Genomic DNA, 15,582 nt, shown 5'->3' on the forward strand with positions numbered 1-15,582 from the left:
AGCTTGTGCCGAAAAATGAGACAGTAGTCTTGTACTTGCCACCACTTCAAATTCCCCATTAGATCTGTGCCTTACCACAGCTGAACCTAAATGTCTCCTCCCCCCCCATCGGTTTGATCAATTTTTCAAGACCTGTCAATAAAGATAACCTAACCTCTGCTAGAGCATTCTCCTTTACCCTTGAAAGTGCATTGTAAAACTCTTCCTAATTAGAGCAATCATGCACTTGCTCATCCGTTGTCACAGGTTCGGCTACACATGTGGCAGGGTTCATTATTTTACACCGAACAATTTTGATAGCTGGATTCGATGCAACTACCTCATATGCAGAAGCCCTCTAAGATGTCAATGTACCCCTAGGTTTCTCCAAAACAGCAAACAATTCATGCTTAACAAATAAAGTCATGGAACACCCCATCACAATGCGTGTAGATTTCTCAATGGCGAACGCGGCTGCTGCCAACAATTGTTTGCAAGGAAAGTGTTGTCTCATAACTGGATCTAGAATCCCACTATAATATGCCAGAGGTTTGTACCCTAATGTAGTCCTCTGTGTAAGCACCGCTGTCATAACAGTTCCATTTGTGTGTGAAAACAGGAAGAACTCCTTAGAATAATTGGGAAATTCCTAAAACGGGAGCTGTACAAATAGCTTTTTTCAATTCCTCAAACCCTCCCTCCATTTCCTCCGTCCATAATATTTTTTCCTCGTTGTCTTGGGCTTTCTTCAAAGCCTGAAAATGCGGTCTCATGTATGAACTATAATCAAATACCTATGCTCCAACATAGTTGCATAGTCCCAGAAACTGCTACATTTGCGTTATCGTGTGCGGTTTGGGTGTTTTCATAATCGCCTCAGCTCTTTCAGGTGTGACTTTCTTTCCCTCGTGCGAGAATAACTGGTTTATGTACAACACCTCCTCCTGGCAATAGTGCAATTTCTCCTTGTCTAATTTATATCGTTTGCCTGCTAGGATAATCATTAACTGAATCGAATCTTGTCTGCACTCATCTTCTGTCGTGCTGCAAACCAACATGTCATCTACGTATTGCAGCACAACACTTTGCAAATCAATATTGCTTAGGTCCATCTACAGGATTAGGTCCATCTACAGGACTCTATTGAAGATCAATGGAGATTCTTAATATCCTTGGGGCAAACAAGTACTCTTCATCTTAGTCTGATTAAACGTGAATGACGTAAGGTCTTGGGAGTCCTTATACAACGGGATTGAGAAAAACTCATTTTTCAAGTCAATCACTGAAATATCATGCTTCTGTGGGGATACTGCATAAAAACGTTGCAGGATTTGGAACTAAAGGAAACTCTGCCTCTACAATCTGGTTAATTGACCTCATCTCCATCTCCATCTCCTGAATTAATCTCCACGAGACCGGTTTCGATTTTTTCACAGGGTACACAGCCGTATTACACGGTGACTGACATCACCAAGATACCTTGTTTTATCATTGCCAATATAGTCTTAAAAAAACCCTCATCCGCCCATCTGGCACTGTCTTGCTCGAGGTAATATTTCTCCTGGTTTCAGCATAATCTTGACTTCTCCCACCCCCCTGAATAGGCCTACGTCATAGGGGCCTGTAGGCCATAAGGAGGTTGGCACCTTTTCCATGTCCTCTTCAAAAAATGCAGTGCGCTGCTGTACTATCATCATTCATTGTGGGATTTCTCTTCTCTCTATTCTGATCCAATATGTAATACTAATCTCGAATACTACATCTGATGAATCGTCTCTGAACATATCTTCGTCTGTGACGTCAGTCAATCTATATCCTTCCCCAATAGCAATCACTGTTCTCCATGGTCTGCCCGTGTCATCAAATCCTTTGAGCATGGCCAATTCCCCTCGCACTATGGCTGCCTGCAGCTGTAAGGGAATAATCTGTCCCCCCCTCATCATCCATTGGTATCTGTGGCCTGAACAATTATCCTCATAATCTTTGACTAAGCCAGGTAGCCATGTCAACAAAATGCATACCCCATAAAGAAAAACGTTTGGCTCTAACGGCATTCCTCGCAGAGCCATTTGCCCTGTAAACGCCATTTTAAATTCACACACGTTTAGATAATGTATCCCCAGGTAGCCATGTCAACAAAATGCATACCCCATAAAGAAAAACGTTTGGCTCTAACGGCATTCCTCGCAGAGCCATTTGCCCTGTAAACGCCATTTTAAATTCACACACGTTTAGATAATGTATCCCTAGAGTGGAACACACTATGGGCCTCATTACGACCCTGGCGGAAAGTTACCGCCAGGGCCGTGACTTTACCGCCATGGTGCTAACTACGTTAACACCATGGCGGTAAGGGGATTTACCGCCCCATTCCGACCTTGGCGGGGCGGTAAATCCCCAATCCCCATTTACCCTTCCCCATTCCCATTTTTGCCCCATAGGGCATAATGGGAGTGGGGAAGGCGTTAATTACGCCACCGTAAATTACGGTGGCGTAATTAACACCAAGTTCCCTTACCGCCATGGATTTTTACACCCGCTAGAAGCAGGTGTAAAATCCGCCATGGCGGAGAGGGAACTCGTGATTGGCGGTAAGGGGTCGGCGCAGCTAACGATGGCGCTAACCCCTTACCGCCAGGGTCGTAATGAGGCCCTATGCCTTCATCAGTAAAGGAAATCTTATTTAACTCATTAAATCTCGGGCCAGAATATTAACCGGTGTCTGCCATGAATACAATAATGGAACAGACATGTTACATTCTCCTATTGAAACTGGCAATTCATCAGTAAAAGGAACTCTGCTTGTAGCTCCAGAGAACCATTAAGCATTCATGGCATTTCCCGATAACTGACATTTTCCCTCTTGTATACTTGAGCAAGTTGCCCCAGTATCTACTAAAAACGAAAAGATTTGCCTCATATGGTAACATCAACCCTTGGTTCCTCTTGGGGGTCTGATGTTACTGAAAGTACTGTACACATGAGTCGCCCTGTGAGCTGTCATATTGTGGGTACATGCTTATTTCCATACCTTTAAAAGAACTTCCTCCCACGACAGCAACAATCCCCACTCTAGGTGTCAACAACTGTGCCGTGTTTGCACTCTGCTGTATCTGCAAGCTGTGACTGCCCTTGCAGCGGATTCAATGGTACTTGCTGTGGTTGCAATGCATGTTGCATTTGCGGCGCTTGTGCTTGATACACTGTTTGATCTTGGGCAAACCCATCCCTAGCTTGTGAGCTATATGCTGGAGGATAAGCCGTTCCCACTCTTGAAAATTGTCCATTCTGTACATACCCTTGGCTCCCACATGTTCCGTCGATGTGCCCTCTCATGTAACATGCCCAACATATAGGAGGGGCTCGTATGACTACCCCCCCCTTGATTAAAACCTCCTTGCACATTTTGACATTCTGCACATTCTGAAACTCACCTTGGTTATTTTGAAACCCACCCTGATTATTCTGGAAACCACCTCTTCCTCTAAAACCTATTCCTCTGCCTTGCGGTATAAACCCATTCCCTCCTTGATCTGTTTGACGTAGATTATTTGCCTGCGATGTACCCACCGCTTGCTACGTTCCCATCCCTTCTCCGCTTGTCAGCACCGCCCCTTCTATGGCATACTTTGACAATTTCTTTTGAACTAACTTAGCCTCCTCAAGTTTCCTAGCATCTTCCTTATTTTTCTCTTGCAATAATCGGCAGTGATGCGTGATAGTCAACTGTATCTCTGCCCATGGCTTCGCTTCCATTCCTCCTAACTTTTTTGAGCTGTCTGTACCTGCTCTGGCAATCCCGGAAACAAAATGTGGTAAAATACTGGCACCGATTTCCCCCACGTCACCCTCATTTCCAAGGTTCACCATTCCTGAATACTCAATGTAAGCAAGCGGATCATCATATTTCATTTTACATGCCATATTTGCACCCATATCCGACGTATCGGGATACTGTACCCTGAGCGCTCTCCAAACGTCTGCTCTGCAATTAGTAAATGGCGCTTCGTCATGAGCTATGTTCTGTGCTGTGACACTTGAGAAACCTGCTCTCGTCCAAATGTCATCAGCCCTTTCCTCAAGAATGGCTGCTGGGGAACCTTTAATGTCCACTATGGCTAGAGTATTTCCTCCTATCATATTTTGTAGCTCATAAATACATTTTCCTGCACCTGCCGTTAAACTAGGGAGTTTAAATCTTAAACTATCCTTGTCCATTTGGGGCCATGGGATATACTGCAGTCTGGCCCCTCCTTTCTCCAATAAAGGAAACTGTGTCAACCCAAATCTGCAATCTGCACCCATTTGAGCTGCTTCTTCTTTTCTAGCCTGTCTCGTTCTTTGATTACTCTCTGCCTGTCGTCATACTTCTTTTGCTCCTCTGCCCTTTCTTCCTTTCTCAGTTGCTTCTCCTGATACATCTGTTCTGGTCTTTGTCTACTCTTCCTTTTATACTCACTTTGCTCCTCTTTGTCTTGTAAGACCTTACAGGTCTCCTCTTTTCCTTTAGCCTTTTCTGAGCCAGCAGCACTGCTATAAGCAGGTGGTTCATGTATCGTATTACTATATCCTGTGGCCGCCTTTAATTCCCTCAATGGATACAATGCTTCATCTTTTGTACCATTGTCATTTACTTCGGGCGAGGTAAGGGGAGCAGAACGCTCAACACCTTCCTCCCCATACTGATTGAGCGTCCAGTGCTGAGGAGGCGGATCTTCTCTTTCCTCCTGGTACATTTTCCAGAGCTCTAAACGAGCTAGCCTTTTCTCCAATTTCTTTCCTTTGTACCCAGCATGCAAGTATGTGGTCATGTGTTGCAAAACCTTTTTTGACATCGACCCCCCCCCCCCTGCGGCCATGGCAGGAACATTTTATCCGCTGTGTCCTTTGACCCATTCCGTACTATACGGTTTGAGCTTGGGTGCGTGTTTTGGCAGCGTTTTGTAAAGGTGCATCAGTGGAGTAACATACCCCATTGTGACAAGTCTCAATTGACTGTCGATACCGTTGATTTACACAAAATACGTTTCAGAAAAATAACAAATATGAGCGCGCACCACCTTTGCCGCTCAACGCCTCTACTATCTCAACTACTTCAATCTACCTGTTCAGTTGGCTGCGTCAATGACTAAAGAGATAATAATAATAATAATAATAATATATATAACGCTTTTTCCTCTTTAACCTCACAATTTAACTTTTGTTGTTCCTCGACACCTTTCTTCAACTTCAAAATACACAAACTAATGAGCTAGTACACTTTTACATATATCTTGTCATGACGCTCTTCTCTTAGCCCCTAAAATACTCTGACTCGAGTTTGAATCATTCCCCATCACAGACCTGTCTATGTGCCGCATAACTACCCCTTGGGTTTTGAAATGACTTGTTCTGTAAGCTCCTTGAGCTTAGGACTCTGGGCTCTTCTTGACGCACCTCGTCATAGATTACTCAAGCCCCCCATTACTTTATTCTTGCACCACAATCCCCATTCCCTTATGTTGCCAGTCCCCTCAATCTACTCACCATTCGCCTTTCAGCTCATGACCCTCGGGTTTGTCTCCTCCTCCAATCAGCTACAGTCACCTTCAGTCCGCTCAGCGCCAGTGGAAACAGGAGGGATTTTGTGAAAGAAGGACCCGTCCACCTGTATCGTCTTTTTCTTGCAAGAGTTCTATATCGGACTCTCTCCACAGGAAGCCTTGCGATCCCCCAGCTAGATGGCAGAGGAGGCCCTCTATGTTCCGGATTTCTAAAAGCCTACTGGTCGATGGATCTTTTAAACCATCCTCTCTCTGCTGCCAAGTGAACCCGGAGGTCCTTTAAGACGAGGTAACAGTATCTGAGATGGATGGGAATGCAGATCTTACTCGTACATCATTAATCAGGCTGATTTAGGAAGTTTGGCAATAACATGGCTGTTTAATAAAACGACAGGCATCCACGGACGGCGCGCTGTATTTACTCTCAAGAGTTCCTCAAAGCATTTCATGAAAAAACGCAACTTCATACTGAAAATTCGTCATACTACGTGGCAAAACAAGAAAACCTACTCGGGAATATGATAGTCTTAAAGGGAACATCTAAGTATACCTTCTATAAGGGCGGGGATCGTGATTGGGTCTCTAAGGTCAGGTAGACAACTAAGCCCACCCCAAGTGGAAGTCATCTTCCGTGTCATGAAAATGCATGACGTTCTACTGGCTTCTCAAACTATAGGGCTCGTTGCTACATGGGCCACTACAATAGGTTGGCATGCTTGTACCCTTCTGGAATATTCCACACACAAGCAGCACGCAAGCTGGTACCGCAGGTGCTGTGGGCGTTTGCCTGGTCATGTCTCCCACCTAAGAAGCCCAACATCCATCATCACTCCTGCGGTCTGCCATTCAATTACTGCGTTTGAACTCAGCCTTTCAAAGGCCCAGTGTGCCCGAGAATAAAAGGGAGTGAAGGCATGGCCTTATCTTCTGGTCTCGTGTAGCTCGCCCAAATATCTATTTTCATCTGACCATGTGACTAGAGACCACGTTTTGAGCTCCTTCGTTGCATTTAATGCTATTAAATGAAGAAAACCTGGCACTTCTAGTGTTTTTCCGATTACACCTCAAACAGGAGCTCAGCCCATTTCTCACGTTCATTGTATCAACTCTAACAGATAACCAGGCTCTTGGCAGCCCCAATTCTTGACACCGGGCAAGGCAAGCCTTCTCGAATATTCCTTCACCGTCAGCTGTTCTATTCTGCTACACCACACTTCCAACCCTTTCATTCACTGGGTCCATGTTTGCTAAAACGCGTCGTGGAACATCCAGATTCTATACACACATACATATTGGCAGCACCGCCTGCAGTCTATTCACTACGTATAGCCAGCACAAGATGACTTTGTCTACTTGCGTTACTGCAGCTGTACAACTCTAAAACAGCTTTTCATTTTCTTCAGTACTTCTCTGCACGTGCAATCTTCATTTTGCTCCCAATATGTTCCTTAATTCGCCACTTTGCCATCAGATTCTATACAGTCTAAATACTTTCTTCATTGGCATCTCTTTTGGGTGAGTCATTTCTGCTTCATATGACGTCACCAGTCTTCTCTTTCATACAACTTCACACTTCTTCTGGAACTTCCTTCAGAAGACCGTCATTTCTTTGCGGATACATATAGGGTTTTCTCAATGGATACGTTGTTTCAAGGACTCTTCGCGGTATAGGTACCATTACTTGTTTTGCGCAGGTCTCAATTTCCGGCTGCCAACATATAGGCAGAATGGGGTAGGGATTTGCGGTAGAGGTACTTGGCTCCTTCTCTATACCACTGCAACACCTGTAGCTAATAATTTAGTCTGTCATTACAGGGGAAGGGTTTTAAGATAGTTGCGGGTATATGCTCACCACTAGCCACTGACTGGTGATATTTGATGCTTGGTGATTAAGAAATGGTGAGCTGTGTGTCTGTATAGAATTAAGGTGGAGACTGACTTTTTTTTAGGGCTGGGTAGTAACTTGCTTAATCAGGGGGCAGAAATTCAAATTGCAATACCTGCTGGTTATGTTTGCATTGATGGCTCCCTGGCTAGGTAACATGCTTTGCTGAGTTTCCTCTTACACGTAGTGTGGTCTTTTTAAATTCAGGAATTTTTACTAGCATTTATAAAAACATTAAACTTTGTCAATTGCAAACATATAAAAACATACCGGTCCTTGCTATTGATCAGCTGCTGTACCAAAGTAACAATATCAGAAAACAAAATTGCCAACCCCGCTTCCAGTGGGCCCATGTCCAATCCATCCCTGGGTTAGCACACCATTTGCACCATATTTAGCCAACTCAACAAGGGCATATTGCTGAGCAGTGTTGCCTAAACTCTCATGTCCCTCCCCTGCATTCGGTCTTGTTCCTTTGAACCTGTGGTATAATCTTAGGAGCAGTTTATGAGACCCAGAGTTGTGTTGGGCAAGAGAAATTGAAGTTTTTCTTTTTGATGTAATTTAAGAAACCTTTCCATTTCATAAAACATGATCTGATGTCCTAATGCATTAAATATGTAATTCTCTCAAAAATTATAAATCAGATTCCACAATTTAAACAGCCTCTCAGCGGTTGGGATGTATAGAGATTTCCAAATGTTTGCTAGCGACTGCTTGCCTACCAATTACATTTGCAGAGCATCCTGCTTCTTGGTGGTGTTCCCAGGATTGATCTAGTCATCAAGTAGACCCAAGAGACACAATTCTATTGTGCATGGTGTAGTACATTCGGTCATATCCTCAATTGTTTTAACCACATTTTCCCAGGACGATTTAACCTTGAGAAAGTGCCAACAAATGTAGTACAGTTTGTGCACCACCACATCCTCGCCAACATAGCACAGTCTTCCCACACCCCACATGACGTGTCCTAGATGGAATTCGATACCATCTAGATATGAATGTATAGGCTGTCTCCCCCAATTGCGCTCTGAGGACTTTTTGTACATTGCTCCATATTTTAATCCAGGTTTCATTTGAAACAAAATATGATAATTCCATGGGCCAGTACCCAACATACGATGGGGGTTGGGTGATTTCTTTGAACAGTTAATAGATTTGTAAATGTTTGCTATGAGGGGTTTCAATTGGAGGCTTTCAAAGATGAGGGAAGTCCTGGTTCACTGCTCCTGCATTATGCGTCTGTTGCCCAGTGTTTTAATTGCCAATAAGAGTAGGGTTCTCTCTCACTTACACCAAATAAAGTGTTCACTCTTCAAAGCCCCGACCTGCCCAACCTTGTAGATATGTGAAAGGAGTCTGCACACTCCTCTGCCCAACTTGTTGAATAGACTCTGTATGAAAACATGAACTCTGGGTTGTATCCCTGGGTGGGGAGGGGTGGTTGGGGTTTGCTGAACCCGGAAATGTATTAAGATGGAATTTAGCTGTTAGGGCTTCCCAGAAATACATAAACGATTTCAAGGCTGGCAACTCATTCATCACTCTAGGTCTAGCTTTAGTTGGTAGCCAGATCATGCACCGTAATGATTTTCCCACAACTGCCTCTTCTAGTATTTTCCAAGTTATATCCAAAATCGGGTCTATCCATTCTCTAAGAATTCTGAATTGAGAGGCCTGGTAATATTTTGCTATTTTAGGAAGCCCCCTATCCCCATCTTCACTTGGTTTTCTGCTTACATAGCGTAGCTGTAGGAATCCTACAAATAAAGCTATTGATGTCGATCTGGGTGCTCGAGGGTAGATCTGGATATTGGGACTGGGATTGGTAATGCCTGGAAACAGTATTGAAATTTCGGCAGAAGAGTCCTCTTTATTGTAGCTATTCTGCCAAACCAGGAAATTGCTTTAAATTTCCACGCCCTTTAAGTCTGCTGCGATGTCTCTCCAGATTCTTGGGAAGTTGGCCTGATATATAGTGACACGTTAGTAATCGCTATTCCTAGATATTTAACGCTTTCCTTTGCTCATCTGAAAGGGGTTGTTATGGACAATTCCTGGGCTTGGGTTTCACTCAATGTCACTTTTAACGCTTCACTTTTACCCACATTAATTTTAAAACTAGATTTCTGAGACCTGGAGCAAAGGAGGCAGGAAGGTGGTAAATGCTCCCAATGATAATATAATGTCAAGAGATAGTGTTGGGCTGTACTTGCATATGCAATTCCCTCAAAATTTGTTTCTGATTTGATCCAAATGCTAATGGTTCTACTGCAAGCGCAAACAGAGGGGACAGCAGGCATCCCTGTCATGTTCCGCTTAGGAGGCCACGTGTCAAAAAGGGATCTGTTGACTATTACCTTACCAGATGGAGCGGAGTATAAAGCCTTTACCCACTTTATACATTTTTTGCCCATATTACATTTTTCTATCACTGCCTTAAGAAAGGACCATTCACATTGGTCAAAGGTCTTCTCGGCATAGAGCATCACTGGGATAGCTGTGTTTTTCTTACTAAGGGCCATATTTATTCCTTTTCAACAAATTGCATTAAATGGTTCATGTAACGGGTTGAGTACTGTGTGGGGGTACGTTTTATAAAAGGTTGACAGAAAGATACCCATGGCCAGAGCTTTATCTGCTTTTAAAGGTCTTGATAGACATCCCCATTTCCTCCTTTGAGATTTCTGCTTTAAGCAATTCCTTTTGTTCAAGAGTAAGGGATGGAAGTGAACACTGGTTCAGGAAACTACCAGCGTTTTTCATTGATGGTAACTTGCAAGAGTATAGTTTGCTGTATAATTGCCTAAACTCGTCTAGCTTCTGTATCTAATTTTAGAATGTTGCCATTTTCCTTTCTTATGGTGGATACATGGTTTAAGGTTTTCTTTAATTAGTATTTTGGCTTAGATCTTAATAAGGCACATTTAGTTTTATTGCTGTTCAATAAGATGGCTTGTGTGCAGACCTTTTGCACCTCAAGAAGTGCATTCCTTGAGCCTGAATCTCTGTATACATGTTCCTTTTGCCTCAATAGCTCAGTTTTGATTACTTCCCTACTAATCCTACTAATCCCTGCAGCTTTTCATAGAAGTAAGCAAATGGTATAGGCTTTAGAGGCATCCCTTTCCAGTGTCCTTAGTATATTGATCTTTTGTTCCATCTATAAAGTAGTAAGTCTGTTAGAATTCAGTCAATACTTGCAGAATAACAATAAAAAAAACAAGGAAGCACTCAAAGACACGGAATGGACACAGTATGGCAGAAGTACGATAGGATTGATTTAGGTCAGTATCTGTCTCAGATACCCATACCTTACTAGTTGAAGAAGAGACCTTCCCAGTAATGTAACTCACTAGCCGTTGCAATTGCAGGCAAGAGAAATCAATCACTTGAAAGGGTGAGGAAATCCACAAAGCGGAAAACACCAGGCTGCAACAAGAGAACAGTATTCAGTACTCATCCTTCAGAAATGTGGCTATACTATCGGAGAGGATTCTAGACTAACCTGGATAAATGAATAGCCGGACCTTTGTTGTACCATTGAAGGAACATTTCCAAAATCCTCCTAGGAATGCAAGTGAAAATGAATTTGGTAAAGATCACCTACCTATTCTCCCTAAAACCTGTGTATTTCCCCAGGTGGTGTTCTTGCCTCAAAAGAGACAATGGGTCATCCGGCATGTTTGTCTAGAGAGCAGAGGATAACTGAAAACGATGCAATTTGGGAAGGAATGTTAGTAGAGGAAACAACCCCTACGGCACGAGGAACGTACTAGAGCTGGGTTGGTACATTGGATGAAGAGATCAGCACAGCATCGATAGTTCGGTGCACTTTACTCCATGGAATGAGCCCTGGATGTGGTAATGGATTCTCGTGGTCAACAGGAGATGTATGTTCATATACGGTCTGAAGATGGTGTATGTTGTAGAAGCAATGTGGATAGTGTGGATAGTTAACCTATGAGATGAAGCGAAGCTATCGGGCAAAATAGAAAATGAACAGTAAGGCAAACTAACGGCCCGCGTTGCTACACTGTCAGTAGCTGGGAACAGAGATCCTCGGTATAGGTAGCGAGACTGGGAATGTCGGCAATGGTATTTGAACACACTTACTGAAAATGAATTGGCTGTGTTCTGGAGGATCCTCTACTAGTGAGCGAGGCTAGGGAAACGCCGTCCTCAGTGTTCCATGTGTGAGGAGAGGAAAGCGTAATGAGAAGCCAGGAAGCCCTGGGCGGAACCCAAAATGGTTCGTAAGTAATCCGAGATAAGAGGAATCGCCTACAGGGTGCTGGAAACAGGTACATGAATGGAGCTTCAAGATAGCGTGTAAAAACAATCAGAAGCACCGATCTGTTCTGCAGTGTTTGTTTATATAGAAAGCGTCAGCTCGGCAGCAGAGCCGGCGTGCGAAGCAACGTCAGCTGTCACTTGGCGCCGGGAAGGTGAGGACCTCACATTGGCCAATCGATGTCCCATGACCATACGACATTGCCATGGCAACCGTGCCAACCTCAATCGAGTAAAGAATGGCCTGGCAGCTGTTCAGAATGCCCATGCTTTGTGATCGCTACGGGAGCTGAAAGGATGCCGTACACCATGGACTACCCGATCAGCAGGCATGACAGTACCATCGCCCAAAGGCCCGACACCCCCCTGGAGACATGAAAGCAGCAAAGAGGAGAGGGACCATACCCCTTCCAATCAATCAGGTAGAAGAACAAGTTACTTACCATGTCTGGTAACGTTCTTTCGATGGGATGTTCCTCCAACGTATTCCACATCTATGACAGGTAATGTCCACAGCTGTGCTGCTTGGGAACATTTTCGGCAGAGGGCGTCCTGCTTCGATGGCGTCGATCCATTGTCCCTCGAGGGCCTCCGTCGAGGGTCAACGTCACTGGATGTTATATATAGGACGCACGGCACCTGTAGCCTCAGTTGTAGTTTTTTCCCAGACGTGTGGCACCAATCTCCTGCCAGTATGACTGCAGATAGCCTTGTGGAAACATAAGGTGCAATCGCATAGGAAATTCAGTAGAGGGGCAGGCTGGGAGGGCGATGTGGACTACGTTGGAGGAACATCCCATCGAAAGAACGTTACCAGACATGGTAAGTAACTTGTTCTTCAAGGGTATTGTATCCTCCGACGTAGTCCACATCTATGACAGACTCCCAAAGCAGTACCAACTTATGAAGGTGGGAAAAGAATTTAGAATTTTAGAATGCCCAATCAAATGGCTGAATAAAGGACTGCCTCACCAAAGGCCAAATCCTGCCCATGGATGGAGTCCAAGGAATAGTGTCTCACAAAAGTATGGACCGAGGCCCACATGGCTGCTTTGCAAATATTGCAAATAGGAACGCCCCTCTGTAGAGCAGTGGAGGCAGCCACACCCCTAGAAGAGTGAGCGCGTAAGCCTTCTGGAGGGTCCTTTCCCGCCAAACAGTAACACTAAGAGATCGTCAAAATGATCAATCTGGACATAGTCTGTTCGGAAACAGCCTGATCCAAGCGCCTTCCAGCATAAACAACAAATAGCTGATCGTCCACTCTGACCCGGGACATTCGTGAGAGATAGAAACTCAAAGCTCTCCTAGGATCCAACCTATGGAGCCTCTCCTCTTCCTTACCAGGATGTGGAGAAGGATAAAACGCCAGAAGAACCACCTTCTGGCTCAAATGGAATTCTTACACAACCTTCAGAAGAAAATAAGGCCGCAACCACAGGACAACCCTGTCCTTATGGAAAAAAGAGAAAAAGTACAAGACAGACTGACTACCCCTCTCTAATGGTCCTGTGAAGACAGGTTAAGATACAGAGAGACTGCTTACTTATTATGCAGAATAAGCACCTTGGGGTAAAGAATTATATCAACTAAATGCAATATAGCAAAATCATAAATCACTTTAATGTTAATTCATAAAAAAATAATTAACACATTGTCTTCTACGTTAAACAGTGATACCTTTCATTCCACTCATACGTTTTACAAACACGGGGTTCTACAATTTGAATGTTCTGCTAGCATATTCATTATTCACGATATGCACGACATAGGGAAAAATATTTGGTTTTCCTTTTAGGTCGACATATGTTTCGGCCCTTGAGGAATACCACTGTTGTCGGCGGTGGTCAATAAAAACAGATGTTGGGCCATCTTCAGGACAATCATTTTTTCTTAGAAGATTAGTTTCGTTCCCCATTCACATAAAAATGCCAGATCTAAAACATAAATTATATACATATTACAGTATGAACAAACTAGCACAGATTTACAAAGAGGTAAGCACTTCGCACACACGCGAAAATGAAAGCGGATCATTCCAATCTATTAGGCTGCATATATACAAGAAGCCGTGTAGCGGCTAAGACTTAAACAGCTAATGTCTTTAACAGGAAGCTGATTGTAATCAGTAAACAAGAACAAAGCCGAGGGTCAACTCGATTTTGTACACAATAACACTGAGTCTTCTCAGTATGTCGTTTTATTCAGTTAGAACTTAAGCATGACATAGCTTAAATGTTGTTAGAGATTTCTGCAAGCTGACTTGAATTCCCTCCATATAAATATAAATAATTATGATGGGGACGCGTTAAACACAAGAAGGAAGCTTTTTAATGATTAAATATTTTTGTGTAAAAGTAAAATATGGAATGTTACAACAAAAAAAGTCTATTTAAACATCACAGTTAAAAGGATGTTTTTCCTGCCTTTTATCAACAGGCAGTGCTACAGTTAGCAGTGGTGGATTAAGCCACAAATGATGGAAGCTGTCCACCATGCATCGTCACTAATATAAACGTGGTTTTGAAGATGCACCTACACTGAGGTGCCCTCTGTAATTTTCCTAGTCATTTGGAATCTTCCTTTATAAAAGAAATAAACAGGCAACTGATGAGGCCTTTATCATTTTGTGTTCCCTTTAATGCAGGGTTTCGGATACTGGAGAATAAATTATACTTCCAGAAGTCCCAGCTCAGAAGTCCTTATTAATTGGTGCGGATCACATGTGGGTGCAGTGCATCAGTCTAGAATTACATAAACTAGTCATCACCTTTAAACAACCAAAATGGGAAAAACTTGTTCATACTGTAATATGTATATAATTTATGTTTTAGATCCGGCATTTTTATGTGAATGGGGAACGAAACTAATCTAAGAAAAAATGAATGTCCTGAAGATGGCCCAACATCTCTTATTGACCACCGCCGACAACGGTGGTATTCCATCAAGGCATCAAGGGCCGAAACATATGTCGACCTAAAAGTCAAACCAAATGTTTTTTCCCTTTGTCATGTATATCGTGAATAATTAATATGCTAGAAGAACATTCAAATTGTAGAACCCCGTGTTTGTAAAACGAGTGGAAGGAAAGTTATGACTGTTTAACGTAGAAGTCAATAATGTGTTTTAATTATGTTTTTTATGAATCAACATTAAAGTGATTTATGATTTTGCTATATTGCATTTAGTTGAAATAATTCTTTCCCACAAGGTGCTTAGTCTGCATAATAAGTAAGCAGTCTCTCTGTATCTAAACCTGTGTCTTCACAGGATCATTAGAGAGGGGTAGTCAGTCTGTCTTGTACTTTTTCTCTTTGTAGACTCTCCCTTCCATCAGACTTGACCCCACCGATAACAAAAATTAGGGAGTACATACTCATATAGCTTATGGAAAAAAGTAAAGGGTGGCTTGGCGGAAAGTGCCTGCCACTCACTCACTGTGCGTGCGGAAGTAACCGCAACTAAAAACACATTTTTAAAGGACAACAGTCGCAACGGACAAGAATGTAAGGGCTCAAACGGAGCTCCCATTAGGAACTTTAAAACCAAATTAAAATCCCATCCCGGCACCTGCAAAGGCGATGGTGGACAGCGCTGCCAGGTAACCCTTAATGGTACCCACTTGCAGGCCCTTGTGGGCTAAAGAAAGTAAAAAAGACAAAACCAAAGGAATGGAACATTGAAAAGGATCCGCCTTCTGTACCCTGCACAGAACTTTCTCCAACGGTAAAAGGATTTCATTGCGGGCCTTCTGGCCGAAAGCAACACTTCCTTCACGTCTTCGGGGAGGTCCCAATCCTTATACCACAACCTTTCAGATACCAAGCATGAAGGCTGAGAGACTTGACTTCTGGATGGAGAACCTGACCTCCCTCTTGT

At 43.3% G+C, this 15,582-nt stretch overlaps 1 protein-coding gene across 2 annotated transcripts in view; it reads right to left on the reverse strand.

The window, feature by feature from the left end:
• The window catches only part of PDE7A (phosphodiesterase 7A), a 1,871,135-nt gene that overhangs the window by 1,413,511 nt on the left and 442,042 nt on the right, over nucleotides 1-15,582 (reverse strand). The gene's annotated exons all lie outside the window — the stretch shown is intronic.

Source organism: Ambystoma mexicanum, chromosome 5q (genome assembly GCF_040938575.1).
Source record: "Ambystoma mexicanum isolate Mex_15411 chromosome 5q, UKY_AmexF1_1, whole genome shotgun sequence".
Lineage (NCBI taxonomy): Eukaryota > Metazoa > Chordata > Amphibia > Caudata > Ambystomatidae > Ambystoma > Ambystoma mexicanum.